The 7448-nt window shown below is 38.0% G+C and overlaps 1 pseudogene; it reads right to left on the bottom strand.

Moving 5' to 3' along the window:
• Nucleotides 1-6889: 6889 nt before the first annotated feature.
• LOC137543674 (protein kish-A pseudogene) lies at nt 6890-7155 on the bottom strand (annotated as a pseudogene).
• Nucleotides 7156-7448: the final 293 nt, after the last annotated feature.

Below are 7448 nucleotides of genomic sequence, written 5' to 3'. Positions count from 1 at the left end.
AATTGATTGGCATATACTACACTATATTGGTCTCTCGGTGTCCCTCTTTTTTGTTTCATTAGAATTGTCCCATGTATGGTTAGATTTAATTTGAAACTAACACTTACAAAGTGTCCACTGGGTCAGGCTAGGCTGGTGTATAGGCGGAGTAATTACAAATCTTGCCCCCCCCCCAGGAAAACTTTGATGTGGCCCCCCATTTTTCACATCCCTTGCCTTCCCTTGGTGACTCTCACAGCCTGGAGTACCGCTTTGCAAGAGTCTCAACACAAGTGTGGCCGTCATGATCTCTACTCCCGCACTCAGATGAGATTCCATGTGGGGTGTGATGGGGGGGAGGGGCTTGGAGGCACATCTTCAGTGCCAGTACCAAGCTATAGCAAGTACCCGGCCGGTGAAAAGGAGCAGCTGACAGGTGGTGAATTCACCTCTTTCAGTATTCTGTATGAAAGGGGCAGCTGGATAGTGTACTGGTTAAGGGTGTTGTTTTTGATGCAGGATTTAGCCAGGGTTTTAATTCCAGCTCAAGCCAGTATGTAACACAGTAAGGAGTCTTTGGGCAAGGCTCCCTAATGACTCTGGTTGACCTAGGAGTGCTCCCCAAGTGGCTGCAGCTTTGAGTCTACCAGGAGGAAAGCCCAATTTAAGCATTAGGTGTCTTGTCTTGAAACACTCAGCTTTATGTAATGACTGCTGGTTTATTATTAACATGAAAGTAAGTCTGTCAACAAAACAAGGAAGGCTTAGCTACAATAAATTAAGGATGGGGGCTTTTTCACATCACCGTATATATGTAGTATCATCTCTGGAACATGTATAGAGTTATACAAGTTATGCTGTACATGTAGTATCATCTCTGGAACATGTATAGAGTTATACAAGTTATGCTGTACATGTAGTATTATCACTGGAACATGTATAGAGTTAGAGAAGTTATGCTGTATATGTACCATCATCACTGGAACATGTATAGAGTTATAGAAGTTATGCTGTATATGTACCATCATCACTGGAACATGTATAGAGTTATAGAAGTTATTCTGTATATGTACCATCATCACTGGAACATGTATAGAGTTATATAAGTTATGCTGTATATGTACCATCATCACTGGAACATGTATAGAGTTATATAAGTTATGCTGTATATGTACCATCATCACTGGAACATGTATAGAGTTATATAAGTTATGCTGTATATGTGCTATCGTCACTGGAACATGTATAGAGTTATATAAGTTATGCTGTATATGTGCCATCATCACTGGAACATGTATAGAGTTATAGAAGTTATGCTGTATATCTACTATCATCACTGGAACATGTATAGTGTTATAGAAGTTATGCTGTATATGTACTATCATCACTGGAACATGTATAGAGTTATAGAAGTTATGCTGTACATGTACCATCATCACTGGAACATGTATAGAGTTATAGAAGTTATGCTGTATATGTACCATCATCACTGGAACATGTATAGAGTTATAGAAGTTATGCTGTATATGTACCATCATCACTGGAACATGTATAGAGTTATAGAAGTTATTCTGTATATGTACCATCATCACTGGAACATGTATAGAGTTATATAAGTTATGCTGTATATGTACCATCATCACTGGAACATGTATAGAGTTATATAAGTTATGCTGTATATGTACCATCATCACTGGAACATGTATAGAGTTATAGAAGTTATTCTGTATATGTACCATCATCACTGGAACATGTATAGAGTTATATAAGTTATGCTGTATATGTACCATCATCACTGGAACATGTATAGAGTTAGGGAAGTTATGCTGTACATGTAGTATCGTCACTGGAACATGTATAGAGTTAGAGAAGTTATGCTGTATATGTACCATCATCACTGGAACATGTATAGAGTTATAGAAGTTATGCTGTATATGTACCATCATCACTGGAACATGTATAGAGTTATAGAGTTATTCTGTATATGTACCATCATCACTGGAACATGTATAGAGTTATATAAGTTATGCTGTATATGTACCATCATCACTGGAACATGTATAGAGTTATATAAGTTATGCTGTATATGTACCATCATCACTGGAACATGTATAGAGTTATAGAAGTTATGCTGTACATGTGCTATCATCACTGGAACATGTATAGAGTTATATAAGTTATGCTGTATATGTACCATCATCACTGGAACATGTATAGAGTTATATAAGTTATGCTGTATATGTACCATCATCACTGGAACATGTATAGAGTTAGAGAAGTTATGCTGTATATGTGGCATCATCACTGGAACATGTATAGAGTTATATAAGTTATGCTGTATATGTACCATCATCACTGGAACATGTATAGAGTTATATAAGTTATGCTGTATATGTACCATCATCACTGGAACATGTATAGAGTTATAGAAGTTATTCTGTATATGTACCATCATCACTGGAACATGTATAGAGTTATATAAGTTATGCTGTATATGTACCATCATCACTGGAACATGTATAGAGTTATACAAGTTATGCTGTATATGTACCATCATCACTGGAACATGTATAGAGTTATATAAGTTATGCTGTACATGTAGTATTATCACTGGAACATGTATAGAGTTAGAGAAGTTATGCTGTATATGTACCATCATCACTGGAACATGTATAGAGTTATAGAAGTTATGCTGTATATGTACCATCATCACTGGAACATGTATAGAGTTAGAGAAGTTATGCTGTATATGTACCATCATCACTGGAACATGTATAGAGTTATACAAGTTATGCTGTATATGTACCATCATCACTGGAACATGTATAGAGTTATAGAAGTTATGCTGTATATTTACCATCATCACTGGAACATGTATAGAGTTATAGAAGTTATGCTGTATATGTACTATCATCACTGGAACATGTATAGAGTTATAGAAGTTATGCTGTATATGTGCTATCATCACTGGAACATATATAGTGTTATAGAAGTTATGCTGTATATGTACCATCATCACTGGAACATGTATAGAGTTATAGAAGTTATGCTGTATATGTACCATCATCACTGGAACATGTATAGAGTTATAGAAGTTATGCTGTATATGTACCATCATCACTGGAACATGTATAGAGTTATAGAAGTTATTCTGTATATGTACCATCATCACTGGAACATGTATAGAGTTATATAAGTTATGCTGTATATGTACCATCATCACTGGAACATGTATAGAGTTATATAAGTTATGCTGTATATGTACCATCATCACTGGAACATGTATAGAGTTATAGAAGTTATTCTGTATATGTACCATCATCACTGGAACATGTATAGAGTTATATAAGTTATGCTGTATATGTACCATCATCACTGGAACATGTATAGAGTTAGAGAAGTTATGCTGTACATGTAGTATCATCACTGGAACATGTATAGAGTTAGAGAAGTTATGCTGTATATGTACCATCATCACTGGAACATGTATAGAGTTATAGAAGTTATGCTGTATATGTACCATCATCACTGGAACATGTATAGAGTTATAGAGTTATTCTGTATATGTACCATCATCACTGGAACATGTATAGAGTTATATAAGTTATGCTGTATATGTACCATCATCACTGGAACATGTATAGAGTTATATAAGTTATGCTGTATATGTACCATCATCACTGGAACATGTATAGAGTTATAGAAGTTATGCTGTACATGTGCTATCATCACTGGAACATGTATAGAGTTATATAAGTTATGCTGTATATGTACCATCATCACTGGAACATGTATAGAGTTATATAAGTTATGCTGTATATGTACCATCATCACTGGAACATGTATAGAGTTATAGAAGTTATTCTGTATATGTACCATCATCACTGGAACATGTATAGAGTTATATAAGTTATGCTGTATATGTACCATCATCACTGGAACATGTATAGAGTTAGAGAAGTTATGCTGTATATGTGGCATCATCACTGGAACATGTATAGAGTTATATAAGTTATGCTGTATATGTACCATCATCACTGGAACATGTATAGAGTTATATAAGTTATGCTGTATATGTACCATCATCACTGGAACATGTATAGAGTTATAGAAGTTATTCTGTATATGTACCATCATCACTGGAACATGTATAGAGTTATATAAGTTATGCTGTATATGTACCATCATCACTGGAACATGTATAGAGTTATACAAGTTATGCTGTATATGTACCATCATCACTGGAACATGTATAGAGTTATATAAGTTATGCTGTACATGTAGTATTATCACTGGAACATGTATAGAGTTAGAGAAGTTATGCTGTATATGTACCATCATCACTGGAACATGTATAGAGTTATAGAAGTTATGCTGTATATGTACCATCATCACTGGAACATGTATAGAGTTAGAGAAGTTATGCTGTATATGTACCATCATCACTGGAACATGTATAGAGTTATACAAGTTATGCTGTATATGTACCATCATCACTGGAACATGTATAGAGTTATAGAAGTTATGCTGTATATTTACCATCATCACTGGAACATGTATAGAGTTATAGAAGTTATGCTGTATATGTACTATCATCACTGGAACATGTATAGAGTTATAGAAGTTATGCTGTATATGTGCTATCATCACTGGAACATATATAGTGTTATAGAAGTTATGCTGTATATGTACCATCATCACTGGAACATGTATAGAGTTATACAAGTTATGCTGTATATGTAGCATCATCACTGGAACATGTATAGTGTTATAGAAGTTATGCTTTATATGTACTATCTATCATCACTGGAACATGTATACAGTTATAGACGTTATGCTGTACATGTACTATTATCACAGGAACATGTATAGAGTTATAGAAGTTATGCTGTATATGTACTATCATCACAGGAACATGTATAGAGTTATATAAGTTATGCTGTACATGTACTATCATCACTGGAACATGTATAGAGTAAGTTAGAGAAGTTATGCTGTACATGTAGTATCATCACTGGAACATGTATATAGTTATAGAAGTTATGCTGTACATGTAGTATCATCACAGGAACATGTATAGAGTTATAGAAGTTATGCTGTATGTGTACCATCATCACTGGAACATGTATAGAGTTATAGAAGTTATGCTGTATGTGTACCATCATCACTGGAACCTGTATAGAGAAGTTATGCTCATGTCAGTGTGAAGTGTCTGAGCTTATAATGGACACTATGCTGAAGCATGCCTCAACATACACTGTCTTTTCTCTGGCATCTGGCTTGTGTGTGAATGGACAAAGTCATTAGGCAGACACTCATTATCTGATGACATGAGGGGATAGTTTCCCTGTTCATTCATTGCCGCAGGTCAGTGGTAAACCTGACTCTGTCTTGTAAAAGGTTGTGTTTGTGCCTGAGGTTGCCTTGTTCTGATCTGAACCTTAGCTGATCAGCTTTCTTCTCGCTGCAAACTACTCTGTCTGAGCTCTGTTTTGCTTGAGGTTATGTCTCAGGAAAACATGAATCAATTTACCCTCATCATTTAAGCTCTTCATGGGAAAAGTAAAAGCAGTTATGGAGTCCCAGGGAACCTTAACTCAAGTACAAAAAAAGAGTTTCACTTACCTGGGGCTTCTACCAGCCCCCTGCAGCCATCCTGTGCCATTGAAGTCACTCCTAGATTCTCTGGTCCACCGCCACCAGCTAGTTTCGTTTTGCCGACTTGGAGTCGACGGGCATTGCAGGTGCAATGCGTACAAAGATACGTGTTGACTCCCGCTATAGCGTCCTGTACCTTCGGAAACGCGTGCAATAATACGCATGGTGGCCCGCCGATTCTGAGTTAAAGAGAACCTGAACTGAAAATTAAAAGTCAAAATAAACAAACATGTCATACTTACCTCCTGTGTAGTCGACTCCTCAAGCTCTCTCTCCTCTCCTGCGTCCTATCTGTCCACTGTGATCAATGGAATTCTCCGTCCTCCATTATGAAAATGGCCAAAATATTGTCAGAACTGGAAGGGATCACTGTAAGAAGAAAATGGTGAGCTTCTGAGAGGAACTGACGGCGAGGTTAGTATGTAATATTCATTTGCAGCTACGTCATGTGTTTATTTTAAATAATTTTACTCAGTTCAGGTTCCCTTTAAGGTTCCCTTTAAATCCTGACCATTTCTGACCAGTTTGGTGTTCAAGACAAGGCATTATCAGTGTCCCACTCTGGTAATGTCCTTGGAGTAGTCATGTTTTGGTCCTTTGATGATGGCCGCGGCAGAGCAGGATCATCCACCAGGCAACCTAGGCTGGTGCTTGGGGCCTATTGGGTGTCAACTGGCCCACCTGCCACCTTCTCTGACCTCGCTCCACTTTAGCTTACCAAAAGGACCACGGGGGCACCACATCTACTACCTTGCCAGTTGGGACCATCATCTCTGCCTAGGGTGTGTACATCGGCCATTGACCTCCATCAGTTCCTTGGCCAGTGATCAACCTGGCGGATCAAATTGGCCGAGGGCATTGTTCTCCTTACTCACCCCACCCACTCTGTGATGCACCTCATATGCTGCTACATCAGCCCTCCACCTCCCCACATAGGAACAAGCTAGTTAGGTGTATGTACAGCCGCGGACCACTTTTATTTGTTATTTTAGTCTGCAATTAAGTGATAAAGCATCTCATCGTCACAATGTCTGAAATAATTTACTAAGCTTTTCTGAAAAGTCTTTTTACCCCCACGAAAAAAATGTGAGTTTCAACAGATATAAAGATCAAAAACAAGGTCTTCCAAATTCTGGTCATTGGAGATTCTTATCCTTAAGACCGTTTGGTCCCGAGCTTCCATGTTTTGTTTCTGGACACCTTGATGGAAAATAAAAACAAAACCAAGCCAAACAAAAACTGTGCGTGAAGATCAGTGCATAAAGAGTATACTGAACGCCATCACTACGCAACATACAGCAACGTAAGGACTTTTCCGCTTACCAATCTGTGCACACTTCCAGAATATGCCAAGTACTCCAGTTTTATTTTTGTCAAGAACATTGGGCACCATTGCTCGTAGATAAGCACACATACATATCAGCAGGAGAATCACTGTCAGTAAGCTCTGGAAGTTAAACATGGCAGACATGGTTCTAGTGGTTCCAGCTCTCCACTCTCAGCCACATCACACTTCCAGGGGCTTCGCTGTGTTACGCACCTGCTTTCCATAGCACAATTCATATGCGATTCTGCCTAGTGTGTCCCTCCTACCCTCATAGTTTATGGACACCTTAAAGTATACCTGACCAGAAGCAAAGCTACCTTAGGTAAGCACAGAGGTACAGGATGTTCATGCTGGATCCACATACATCTCTGCATTGTCCGGTCCTCTTCTCATTCTCGTGCGCTGTTGTTTCTGATAAAGTTGTAACAGGACAGATGGTTGCACTGTTGATGCTGGGGTGGAATGATCCAGGACTGTCACACTT

This window comes from Hyperolius riggenbachi, unplaced genomic scaffold (assembly GCF_040937935.1).
Source record: "Hyperolius riggenbachi isolate aHypRig1 unplaced genomic scaffold, aHypRig1.pri scaffold_156, whole genome shotgun sequence".
NCBI classification, from domain to species: Eukaryota; Metazoa; Chordata; class Amphibia; order Anura; family Hyperoliidae; genus Hyperolius; species Hyperolius riggenbachi.
The sequence above is the reverse complement of the archived record's forward strand: the minus strand, read 5'-3'. Positions and strand labels throughout refer to the sequence as shown.